Raw genomic sequence first — 14,688 nt, 5'->3', positions numbered from 1 at the left:
TCTCTCTCACACACACACACACACACACACACACACACACACACCACACTCAACTGAAAAATACATAATTCTGGGGAACATATACTATTTTGTCTCAGTCTGGCTTATATTTTTTGACATAACACTTTCTGACTCCATTCATTCCAAAAAAATTTCCCCCCAAATTTCATTACTTCCTCATTTACCTTAGAGCTGAATGAAATATTACTGGATATATGATACACAGTTTGATTATCTGTTCATCACTGGCCCCAGTTCTTAGCCCAATGTAAATGACTGTACAAGCATCCCTGTAGTAAGAATTAGAGACATTGGATTTGGACACTCAAAACAGAAATAGTGGCTTTTTGTTCAACTTTAAGCATTTGTGTACTTTCATAATGATTTACAGCTGGGCTGTAGTTGTTTCCTAACATTTTCATTGACAGTGAATAAGGGTTAAATTTTCCTCGCATCTTGACCAGCATTTGCTTTTCTTTGGTTTTCTTTTTTTTCAATTTGTATTCAAAATAGTTAATACAATAAAATGTAATCTTGGTTTTCCCCTCTCCCAATTCCTCTCAGATCCTCCCACCTCCCCACTCACCCATCTCTGTATTCTTTATTTTCTGATTTTGGAGTTAGCCATTGTAATTGGAATGAAAGGAAATTTCAAAATAAGCTCCATTTACATTGCTCCAAAAGGCTAAGTATATTGACCATTTCTTAAAGTATTTATTGGCCATATGTATTATTAAATTTTATTCAGATTTATTAATTACATTATTCCAATAATTTATTGGATGAATTGAGCTTTATGTTGAATTTTTGGAGTCCTTCTTATGTTTTAGATATTAACTCTCACCTGGAAAGGTTAGCAAAAATTTCATCCCATTTTATAGATTATGTATTTACTCTAATGATTGGGTTTTTTTGCTATACAGAGTCTTCTTAATTTAAGTTATTCTCACTTGTCAGTTATTGAGATTATTTTCTGTGATATTGATGACCTTTTCAGAAAACTCTTGCCTATGCTCAATCTTAAATTGTTTAATCTGTGTCTTCCTGTATCAGTTTAAACATTTCAGATCTCATGTTATGTCTTTAATCTCTTTTTAAAAATTGCTACTTGTGCAAGGTAAGATATATGAATATAGCTCCATTGTTTACATTTAGATTAGCATTACATTAACAGTTTTCTCAACAAATTTTGTTTTTAAAAAGCCTCCTTTAAGGTATATTTTGGGGCTTTGGATAAAATAATTCCTGTGATTATTTATTCTAATGTGGGTTTTCATTTGAAATGAAAAACATCAGTCTAAAAATAGCATCATCTCTAAACTAAGTTATTTATTTCATTTTGAAAGCTAAAGTGATGTATTTATTTTTAGGTAATAACTATGTATAAGACTATGTAGCTCATTGCTTAATTCACAATAATTCATTTTAAAATCCATGTTAGGTTAATCTGGATAGTTTATATTTCCTCTGAACTTTAAAGAATTATAACATCATTAATGTATTTGTTTGAAGTCATTGATTTATTTAAAAAGCCTGAAAATGAAAATTTTAAAATTTAAAATAAAGTCTCAAATATTATTTCTTCATCAAATTTTACTAAATACCACATTGCATAAAACCAATATATTTAATCTGAGGCATAAATTTTAAAACCCTCCCTTGGAAATCAGTTCTAAGCCAGATGCATCAAGTCAAGTCAATTGGAAGAGTTCAAAAGTCTCATTCTAGACCGCCATACCCAGCAAATATGTTTTTTCTAAAATGGTTTGCACTTTGCCCTTGATTTCTTGTCAGTAATGCCTTAAGTCTCCTAGGATAACCTTTCAGCAGGCTTTAAAACCACACTCAAATGTGGTTTGGGGTAAATTATTTAAGACCTGAAATACTGACTTGACTTATTGAATTGAAAGAAGAAATTCTGAGATAAGCTGGATAGACAGTTAAACCCTCCTGGGTATTATATCTATCTCACAAGGGCTCTGGATTCAAATTATTGTATGGATATCTACATCAAACAATCTATGCATATTCTGATACCAAGCAAGGATTATTGAAGCCTGTGACTTAGTAAGCTCCTGCAACTAACTCTCTCTTTCCCTCTCTCCCTCTTGCTGTTTTTAACCCATACTGTTTAATAAGTTCTAATTGCAATAAGTTATTACAGTAATAAGTTCTAATTGTAACTATCTCACCTTTCCCTGATTTTCTTGAGTCTTCCAGCTAAAACTTTAAAGTAGGTCAGTCAGCTATCTCTTGCTATTTTAGGTATCCTTAAAAAATGTAGTTCCTGTGAATCATGTCCCTTACTTCAATGTCGCTATTGTTTTCCATTATTTTACTCAGAATGTCCTGGTGTTTACTGATCCCCTGATGTAGAAACATGTTAGGAAATAAGACATGTTAAACAATTGGAAAAAGAAGAAAACACAAATCTATGATAATGATCTATCTCATGTTTATGAGTATCATTTGCAAACATGATTCATATGTGTACCATGTTTGTATACTTAAGTAATTACAGCCACTTCTGTGAATAACCACATTAAGTTCTCTAATTAATCAAGCTCAATGGAATCGTCTTGAAAAAGCATGTTGAGATTGAAGTAATTTAACTACATAATATGTTATTTTTGTTAAATAAACCACACAGAAAGTAAATATATATATATATATATATATATATATATTTAATGAACACAAACTCAACTTTGCTGTTATAATTTTTCTCTCAAAGCTTAAAGGAAATGCTCAAAAGAAAGAGATAAGCAACGAATAACACATAAGGACTTCTCAATTCACCAGAGAGTCAACTTCTTAAAAGCTTTGTTGTCCAGAAGATACTAGCATGAGACTCCTGCAGTAAATTAAAACAAACAAACAAACCTACATATGAGATTATATTGCCCACAAAACTATTTTTTTATTTAAATAATTTTATGTACGTACATTTCAGTCACCGCCCCTACAATCCCCCCTTCCACAGGTCAGAATCCCTTTCATCCTCCACTTTTGCCCCTGAGAGGGTGCTCCCCCCACAACCAGACTTCCCCCATCACGACTTCCCCCATCCCTGGGATGTGAAGGATCTCTAGGATTAAGCACATCTTTCTTAAACCTACTGAGGCTAAACCAGTAGACCTTTGCTACATACATGCCAGGGGTCTCAGATCTGCCCCTGTGTGGTTGGTGCTCCCTAGCATTTGGGTTATTTGAGTCTCCTGGTCTTCTTTTTTATAGGGTCACTCTCCCATTCAGATTCTTCAATCCTTCCCCTAATTCAACCATAGGAGTCCCCTATTTCAGTCCAATGGGTTGGTGTCAGCTGCTGGTAGGGCTTCTCTGAGGACAGCCAAGCCAAGCTCCCATCTGTAAGTATATCATAGCATAGTAGTGTCAGTCTTTCTGGTTCATCCATGAGATGAATGAGTCATCCCTGACTGGGCTGCTCATTGGACTTCCTTTCCTTCAATCTCTTCTCCATTTTTGTCTCTGCAGTTCTTTTAGGCAGGAACAATTCTAGGTCAGGAATTTTGACTGTGGGTTAGTAACCCTGTCGCTTCACTTGAAGCCCTGAATACCTACTAGAGGTAGACTCCTCGAGTTCTCTTTCCCCAGTGTTGGGCATTTTGACTAAGGTCAATTTCTAATGAGTCATGAGAGTTCCTCGCTTCCCAGGTCTCTAGTACTTTCTAGAGGGCCCCCCCGACCTCCAACCCCTGTGGTTGCTTATTTCCAGTCATTCTCTTCACCTTCTGGGCTTCTATCCTATACCCTCTTCCCATATCTGATGCTGTTCTCCTTTTCCTCTCCGTCTCCTTTCTCCCACACAGGTCACTCACTCCCTCTGCCTCCTTTGATTATTTCCTTCCCCTTCTAAGTGGGCTGAAGCCTCCTCACTTGGGCATTTCAGTTTGTTATACTTATTAAAATCTATAGGTTGTATCCTAGGTATTCTGTGCCTTTTGGCTAATGTCCACCTATCAGTGAGTACATGCCATGCATGTCTTTTTGATCTGCATTATATCACTAAGGATGATATTTTCTAGTTCCATCCATTTGCCTGCAAAATTCATGATGTCCTATATGACCTACATATGAGAACATATTTATCCGCAAAACTATAAGTGAAGGAATAAAGACATGCCCAATCTAACAAAAATAATAGAATGTATTCTCACCAAATGAGAGAGACAAAGCAAAAGAGAGACAGAGGCTATACTCGTCCCCACTCTATCGCTGTTTACTACACTCACTTGAGAATATATTTTGCATTAGAGTTCTACTAGTAGTCATGAAACCCCAGCCACCCTCCTAGTTTTGCACTGTCCCCAGCACTGGGATGACATGCAGTTGTAGCCACACTTCTAATGTTTTTGGATGCTGACAACTTGAACTCAGGTCTTCATGGTTGTGGAGCAAGTTCTTTTGCAGGGTAATTTCCTTGCTCAAACAAAAATTCCTCAAATTGAAAGATATAGGTGTCGATAAGTAAATTAAATGTCATTAGGTATAAATTTCATGAATAAGAATAACTAAAGAGAGCTTTGGAATTCTCTAATCATGCAAATGTAGGTCAGAAAGCCTTCCTATCTCTAATAGGATGATTAAAAAGTATAAATAAATAAATAAATAAATATGATTGCAAAATTTTAACTTAAATTAATCTATATCATTCTATATAACACAAGAACAAAATAAGTGGGATTTCAAATATTCTAAGTATGTGGACGAATGGGTTAAAGTTTAAAAAATTAAAATCACATTCTTTCTGTTTTATATATTTTCATTTCTTTCTGATTCTGTTAAACTAAAAAGCATCAAGTAGGCTGAAAATATCTTGAGACAAATATGAAAACAGCATTTAAAACTATAGAGCATGAGACAAACCAGAAAACCAGCACCCAAGGAAAATGCAAGATGAGCTTAACTAAATTTCCTGTCATGAATCTTAAGGTGGAGATCAAGCCCAAAATTAGAAGAAGAAGAAAAATAAACAGAAAAAAAATTAATAAAATGGAATTAACAAGTTTCTTTGTTCATCAGCAAAGAAAAACCAACAAGATTATCATAAAAAGACTTCAGTAAAAAAAATGAAAAAGTAAAATTGAAAACTAAAATACAAAGATGTTACAGTTGGTACCACAATTGCATCGCTGAAATTATACTTTTCTTTTTTTCTTTGTTCTTTTTTTATTTAATCTTTTTTTACCGTCGAGATTTTATCCCCCTCCTGGTCCACCCTCTGACTGTTCCATACTTCCCTGCCCCCCATCTCCACTAGGATGTCCCCACTCCACACACACCCCACCCTACCAGACTTCCCTACTCTCTTGGGCCTCTAGGCTCTTGAGGGTTAGGTACATCTTCTCTGATTGAGTCTAACAATGGCAGTCCTCAGCTGTATATATTTTGGCGGTGTCATATCAGCTGGTGTATGCTGCCTGGTTGGTGGCCCTGTGTCTGAGAGATCTCATGGGTCAGGTTAATTGAGACTTCTCATCCTCTTAAAGTTTCACACTTCTCAGCTTCTTCCAGCTTTGTCTAATTCAACAACAGGGGTTAGCAGCTTTGTGTCCATTGGTTGGGTGTATATCTGTCTCTGACACTTTCAGCTGCTTCTTGGGTCTTTCAGAGGGCAGTCATGATATGTCCTTTTTGGCATCACTGAAATTATTATGAAAACTAAACACTAACCATCTTGATAACTTAGAAGAAGTGGAAAGTTTTGGACAGGCAGACAAACAGACACACAACACACACACACACACACATATACTTTCTATAACAACAAATCACCAACTTCTGAAGGTTCAATGAACTCTTCTGTGTTCAGACAGCCTGGTACCATATAAAACACACACACACACAGAGTGCAAACATCATATACATACATAAGTATAAACATAAACACAAAGACACAAATACATACATAATAAATAAATGAATAAGTACACATTCATACACACACGTATATACATATTTATGTATGTATATACACACATATATATGTATACACACACGTACACACACACACACACACACATAGAAACTTTAAAAAACAACTATTAACAACAGGAGTACATCTTCAGAAATTTCTCATCGAAGAAATGCTTATAGATGCACTACTGAGGTTTATCAAGTATTATAACATGAAAAAAAAGCAATTCCTCTTAAATTGTTCCTAAAAAGTTGTAGATGAGGAAATAGCTTGTGCACATTTCTGTATTTAGCTTCAGAAGATAAATACTGGCATGGTACCAAGAAAAGAAAACTACTGGTCAATGTCATAAAATTCTTCATCAAATAAACTAACAAACAATTCAAAATCACATAAAAATCACATTAAAGACATTGTGTGTATGACCAAGTGGGATTCATCTCAAGGATACAAAGATATCAATTTGCATAGAAACACATAAACATAATTCATTATAGCAAACATGAGAAAAAGAACGTGTGGTCATCTAATAGATGCAAAAAATAAGAACTTTTAATAAAACTGAACATGTGGGTAGCATGCAAACACTGAAGCCTTTTAGTGGTACATGGAAATATTTTCGACATAAGAAAGCCCATGTTTTATAAGTCAACTACTATCATAAAAATGAATGAAAGAAACTGAAAGCTTTCGGAGATCTAGGATTTGACAAGCATGGCAATTTCACCCTAGAAAGGACAAACAAAACAAAACAAAACAAAACAAAACAAAACAAAACAAAACAAAAAAACCCAAAAGCATGACACAAATGGCAAGTGCCTGGAAAAGAAGGGAGCATTTCAGTACTTGCAGGTGGCAAGGTCTTACAGTTAGAAAACTCCAAAGATTTCAACAAGAAATGATTAGAACTAATAACAAAATTGGTAAGCAAGTGTATGATGCATTATTAGTAGTTTTTATGCACCAACAATGGTCTGAAAAAGAAATAAGAGAGATTCCAGAATTTAGTAGCTTCAGAAGATAATTTGGAATATTTTTCAACAGAAAAAGTGAAAGATCTGCCAGAGAAAAATAAAAGACCCAAATAGAAACTAATAAACCTATGAACAAAACAAACAAACTAAACCAACCAATACAAAGAAGTCTACATTCACAGACTGGAGAAATCAAAATATTTAAAAAATGATCTGAAGATTCAGTTCAGTATCTATCAAAATAGGAATGAATTTCTCCATTATCTTAAACTATCTTAAACTTTATATCAAAACACATAAAATCTAAACAATGACATCCATCTTTTTAAAATGTTTAATTTTATGTGTATGGTGCTTTTGCAACACATATGTCTTTGTACCATGTGCATGCCTGGTCCCATCAGAGGCCAGAAAATTGCATCTGATCCCTAAAACTGGAAATGTAGAAGGTTATTAGTTGCTATGGGGGTGACGATGTAGAGGAATTGTAGCAAACCAACATGGATACTCTGGCAAAGGATCACATTAAAGAACCCCTAGATCTGTATAATCTGGTTGGCATACAGATATGCCTTTAATCCCAGGAGACAGAGGCAAGCAGAGTTCTGAATTCCAGGCCAGGTTGGCATACTGAAAAGAAAAGCTTAGGTTCAGATGTGGTGGTACATGCCTTTTGGATAAAAAGAGACAGAACTCGGGGACAGAAGCAAGCAGATCTGTGTGTTCTAAGTCAGTGAGCTCATTTGAGTCACTGAGTGGAGAGGCAGTGCAGTGGAGTTGGTGACAGCACAGTTTGTGAACTTCAGAGGCTGTTTTTACAGGGACAGTTTTATAGAGACAGGTTGCAGAGAGAGCAATTATAGTAAGAAATTCTTGTATAATACATTGACTCTATAACAGAACTAATACTCTCTTTCTATGTGAACTATTAATATGTTAAGTGTATACTGTAGGTGAATGCTCTTTAAGATACAATCAGATGATACTGTATGTCATCTTTAACTACAATTTTACATTAATCAAGCATTCCTATGTTATATAAATGTTTGAACATACATGTGTGTGTGTGTGTGTGTGTGTGTGTGAGTTTCCAAGTCTATATACTGATCCTTGTGACCTGACTTTGTTCTAGAACTTGCTATTTAGTCCTTCATATTAAAAGCAGAATGAGCAAAGCTTTTGTTTCAAGTAATTTATTTTTTTAATTGGAAAAAATAGACTAAATTATTCCCTATATTCAGAAGATATTATCTTAGTTGCCTTCTGTGTCTGCATGCATTTTTCCTGAAAATTTATACCAACAGAGAGAAAACATATTGGGAAATGTAGAGGATTCTGAGGAAATCAGACAAGGAAGGATAGAAACTAATGAGCAACTTACACACCAGTTACCATTGGGAAAATAAACTTTCCTGGGGACATAGGGACACTGGTATAAATGCATACTTCAACATTACTGAAAATAAGGTACAAGGAATTTGAGATTTTTTTATATATCATTTTTGTCAATAATTTGTTGATCTCTATTTTGAGGAACCAAATTTGAGTTCTTCTGTGCAGTTTTGATAGTAGATAGTGAATATTAGAGTCTCTAGAGGAAGACTGCAAGGGAGTAACACCTGGACTTCACTATATTCTGAAATGGTAAGGCCTAAGAAAATGTGGATAATTCATAAACAGTGCATATAACAAAAGCTAATACATGTTTTTTACCAACCACGAATGGTTCTAAGAAACAGATGCAAACAGCTGCAGCTTTGTAGCTAATGGACCATAGATCTTAGTCATAAGTGTGATGGAAAATGGGCCTTGAATATTCTCATTAGTTATCAGAACATTGCATTTGTTTACTTTAACCAAATTTATATTAGTAATATCTAGATATATTTAACAGTGTTCTCTAGAGGAACAGAAAAAGTAGACTGAATATATACATATACATGTATATGTATATGTATATGTATATGTACATGTATATGTATATGTATATATGTATGTATATACATATATATGTATATACATATATACGTATATATGTATATATGTATATGTATATATGTATATATGTATATATATATGTATATGTACATGTATATGTATATGTATATGTATATGTATATGTATACACACATATATATATGTATATGTTATACATATATACTATACTATATGTATTGTAATATATACCATACAGTATGCTTTGCACAATTATATAATGTAATATATTATAGACAAATATAATATATTATATTATATAAAATATATCAATATAGGATATATTAATATATATGCTATATATATTAATATATTGTGTAGTAATATATATGGAGTTTATTAAGTTGAGCTACATGATACATACTGGGTAGTCCAACAGTAGCTTTCTTCACACCAGAATTTGGTACCTGCTCCTTTCATAAAGTTGGAAACCTCAGCAATTACAAATTGATGCTGAGATTCCTGAGGATTCCTCTAGAGCAGTTTGTCTTCAGCCCTCTTTGGACAAAGCTGGATTCCAATATAAGCAAATGATAGCAGCAACAGAAGATCCTCGATACAGAAAGTGAGGACAGGCAGGCTAAATACATATATGCACACATACCTTTTCCTTTGAACTTCCTCATAGGTTGGTCACCTTGAGAAGTACTATAAACTCTGAAGAGAGGTTCTCCTTCAGTAATCCTTACAATGAATACCTTTATAGACATGCTCAGAGGTATGTTGCTCAGTTAATAAAAGATCCTGACAAGGTGACAACCAATGATAAACACCACATTATTCTTTCCTAATCCAGTTCTAATGACACCTTTCCCCTCTGATTGTATAAATACAATTACAATGTGTAACAACATGATTAAGAAATCCCTAGTTGAAACTGGTATGGGAATAATAATCCATTACCAAAAAGTTGAAGATGCAAGTAATTTATTTCTGTTGGTAAAAATATGTGTATATGTTTCTGAATAAAACCTAAAGTTACCATCAACATAATAGAATATTTACGGAATCTTCATAATTTATCGTTTGGTCTACCTGGGCATCTTCTTTTACGTGTACAAGCTTATAGATGTACACATAATTAAAGGTAAAATAAATCTTTTATATAAGCTTAATAAGATAGGAACAATAGAGTTTTGTAGTAAATTCTGAGGAGTGCCTCCCTGTCTGCCCCCTGCCACATACACACACAGTGGTTGCATCTCCTGGAAGAACTCACTGGACACACTTTTCATTATAATTAAAGCAATAGTAAACTGCATTACACCCTCAAAAATGCCTTTGTGACTGCCACTGGCTTAATTATCCCCAAGTCCTGTTCTACCTGACAAGGCCCTGAAGCCAGGTGTACTCTACTATTTTGACCCGAACTTATCCTAACAGTGTGATTTGTGATGAATACTAACCTGTTTTCCATTTGGTGATGAACATTGATTTTTGAGTACCTTAGATCAGTCTTTGGATGCTGAATGTTTATGTGACTATTCCTTAAGATGTAAAGAACTTCCCCACATGGCATCATTGTATATGTGTTGTCACATACCTTGGCTGGGCGACTAAAACACATCCCTCTGAAACTCCACTGAGATAGGCAGACATGAACATTGACTCTTGGATTCTCCTGGAAATTGCCTCATAAATCTTGTCCTTTGCTAGTTTGGACCTCTGTCTTTTCTCTGTAATAAATCCTAGTTACAATGCAATAACTTTTCTGGCTGTTATGGATCCTTTCAGTAAATCCCCAAGTCAGATTTTAGTCTTGAGATGTACTAGCATATTCTGTTTAATTATTGTTTTTCTTCCAGAGTGGGCAAATGTCCATTGCTGGCTCTCTAGTAACTGACTTAACACATAAGTGGCCTTGGCTCACACCACTCACATGTCAAGCCAGACTTCTCCACAAAGTCCTATATTCCCACTTTTATTACAATTGCTCGAAAGAAGATCATTGAAACTTGTTGACTTCCATCCTCGTCATTGACTTGTATGCCACTTGATACAGTATCAAGTCACCAGAGAAGGGAGACTCAGTAGAGGAACTGCACAGTTCAGATTGCCCTGGAGTCTTTGCTGTGAAGAACTAATTTGTCTAAATTATTAATTGGTTAGCCCACTGTGGGTGATACCATCCCTAGACAGGGGATGATTTATGAAACAGGAATTATTGTTCTTCCATGATTTTTGCCTTTGGATTCCTTCCTTGAGTTTCTACCCTGTTGTGTAGTGTGACTTGGAGACAGAAACTATTTCCTTCCCTAAGTTGCTATCACACACACACACACACACACACACCTGATACTATCTTTAAAATAATGGAAAATTTGTCACATGAAATAAATCACTTAGCAGCCCTAAACCTGCTCTTTGAATTCTTTGAATTATAATTTATGTATTTATTTTTTCATCAACTTACCAGCTGCTGTCCTCCAAAAGCTTTACCACCTTTACCAATGAATCCAGTAACTACTGTCTTTTCCCTCAGTATTGATACATCTTTTCTTTGTCCTGCCAGGGAGTGTGGTTTCACTTAGCAGCCATGATCTTCTGCCTTTGCTTTATTCTCCAGAAATCATGGTTTTATGATCAGTTGCTCCTTCTCCAAAATTGCTGTTCCCTCTGAATCCATCAAGAACTAAACTAAATGCCAAATGTTTCTGTTTTTATTGCTCAAAATAAATAAAACAACATGATTCCCCTTCATGGTAGAGTAAACTTTTTCAGAAATGCTTTATCTGATTTTTCCTTATCACATATCTCACTACCAGAACTTTGTCTTTTTGAATGATGAAATCCAGGATCTTTTTTATTGTTTTTTCACATTGTAGAAAATTATCTTCCAATGGCATGTTCATAATTGATGTCTTCGCCTCTGTTTATGACTTTGGAGCCTATTTTGACAAAAAAAAACCCTTGACATTTATATATTCTCATCTCATTGCTAAGTCTATGGACAGATTGCTCAATTTCATATAAAATTTTTAATTTGGACTTTGCTCTACATGGTTGTGAGTCGTGTTTATAGCAGCACTGAACACCACCCACCTAAAGTCTCTGCATCTGTTCTAGAAGGAAAAAAAAAGTCAAGCATGTGCCAATTCTTCTCTAAGGCTTTGATTTTCTGTGTTGAATATCGTGATTAAAGTGCTTTGCGAAAACACCTTAATTCAATTTTAAGACAACCTAACATTTTGTCATAAAATGTGACATTAATTAGATAATGACCTCATGCTCCACACCACCTCCAGTCAACATTTCTTTAGTGTTTACATGATGTAAAAAATACCATGTTCAAGATTCTCTACTATAAATTGAAGAGGGCATATGTTGTGCTGAAAAGGAAGCAGGGATGTGAAAGGTGAAGAGAGGCATACAAAGTGGAGGAAGGGGTAAGGTGTGAATGAGAAGGAAGTGCTGGGGACGGGGAGGAGTAGTCAATCTCCAACTTACATGTTTCAAGTTGTTCTCTCAAATCTCCTATTCCTCTGACCCTCTGCCTCAAACATGTGCTCGCGCATGAGCACGCACACACACCCACACTCACAATCATACATCACATGCACAAATAGCACATTCACACACATGAACACATAGTCACACAAAGACACACATGAATGTATACACATACATATACATACATACATACATACATACTCTCACAGTGGCACACACACATGCAGGTATACATACATATAAACACAAACACTCTTGTACATACATGACACACACAGGCCTACACTGTCACACAAAGAGACAAACATACAAATATGCACATACACACAATCATATTGATATACACACACAGCAGCAAAAATTCACACTATACACAGAGAGGGGAGGAAGAGGGAAAGGGAGATGGGGAGGGGCAGGGGGAGGAGAGGGAGAGGGGGAGGGAGATGGAAAGAGGTATTCATTCTGGGCTTGGCACTTTTCTTCTTGCTCTAAACAGTATACTGAATGAATCAGGGCTACCAAAAGACTCAGTGTCCTCATACAGATGCCAGAGATGTACACATTGATGAGAAAGCACCATCTACTAGTCAAGAATAATGGCTTGAAAATTAACTTCGCTAGTACTTGTATTTTGTTCTTCCAGAATACAGATCTGTAGGAAAGTCAAGATCTGCATTTGTAATCCAACAGCATGTGATACTTTTAGATTCTTAAAGCAAATGCTCAGTTTGCTGATAATCAAATGAACCAGAGTTAGCTTACTAACTAGGGAAATAATATATAACAAAGGATTATAAAAAGAAGTATTCATTTAGCTCACTATGTTTGCTTCCATCTATGGCACAGGACTGATCCTTTGGGGAAATGTATAAATCCCAGTGATCAGGAGCCAATCATTGTGTTTCAAAGAAACCATGTATATAGAGGCTATGATAGCAAAGTGTCTTTTAGATGATGAAGAAATATAACATTTATGATTTCCTTTTATATCCACTTTTCATAGCTATATTATGTGCATGTATTAAGGCAGATATGGGCATAAGTGTGCAGGACACCCAAGTGTGTGTGTGCATGTATGTAGAGACCCAAGGTCCACATCAGGAATTGTTTTCTATGGCCTTCCACTTCATCCATCGAGGCCAGGTCCTCTCAGTCACACACAGATATCTGCACTGTGGTTGTCTTGTGAACCAGGTTATTCTGATGATGCCCTATCTCCATCTCCTATATAACATATAACTGGCAATCAGCATTCCCATTATAACTGTTGTAGTAACAGCAATCCAACATGCCCACTTGGCATTTTCATGGTTTACTGCAGAACCATACTCAAGTCCTTAAACATATGCATCAAACTTTTAACTGCTAAGCCATCCCTATATCACACATTCATGGTTTCTTAATGCAATGTATTATAGTAGCAAGTTCTCTATAAACGTTATTAACTTAATTTGCCATAATACTAACATGGAGGAATGAATTCTCTCAAAATGAGCTTTCAGTTTTCTGAATAATGACTCACATTCCTTAAACTATAAATTAAACAAACAGCACAATTTCTGTCTTAGGCTTCTTATACATGACTATCATATCACTGTTCTGCAGAAAATAATTGTTAGAAGTTTTTATTTGAAATAAATATTAATTTAGCTAATATTTTGTAAACACACTGAGATAAATGCTCTTGGATTTAATATCAATTAATTGTTTTATCAACTACTTTCTCATAGCAATAATGAAATAATATTGAGCTTTCAACAATTTAAAAATAGCAGCAGGAGTTACAATGTTATTTTCCAGAAAGAAAGAAAAATAACAAAGAAAGAAAGCAACCCAGTGACAGATCTGCAATCTGAACTTGAGGTTAGTGCTTCACGCCTTTGTTAGAGTTGGAAATAGCAGCTGCTTCCTTTTCAGCAATCTCTTGAGAGGAGGCGAACACAGAGGCGGGTGCTGACTTGAGTTGGGGGCATAGAAATGGCAATCAAGCACATTGCAGAAAACAAATGGATGCAAGTGATGTGGGGCTTCAGGGGGTGGGGTGGGCAATGCAGTTCATCCATCCATCACATAACCAGCCCAAACTGCTACTTGTCATTTTCATCCACTGAATAGATGGAAATTACTTCTCAATCTTCATACAGAGACACAAATCTGGATACCATAAGCGATCCAAATGCAAAACCTATGGTGAACAGTTTGCTGAAATTGTAACTAGGAAACAGTTTGCAATGAATTGTGTCATTATTGAATTTATATATAGTTAAAGTTTCCAGTCACTTAACATGAATACTTGATTGTATCTAGATTTATTTCTTTAACACATGTTGG

This window comes from Mus caroli, chromosome 6 (genome assembly GCF_900094665.2).
Source record: "Mus caroli chromosome 6, CAROLI_EIJ_v1.1, whole genome shotgun sequence".
Taxonomy (NCBI): domain Eukaryota; kingdom Metazoa; phylum Chordata; class Mammalia; order Rodentia; family Muridae; genus Mus; species Mus caroli.
The sequence above is the reverse complement of the archived record's forward strand: the minus strand, read 5'-3'. Positions refer to the sequence as shown.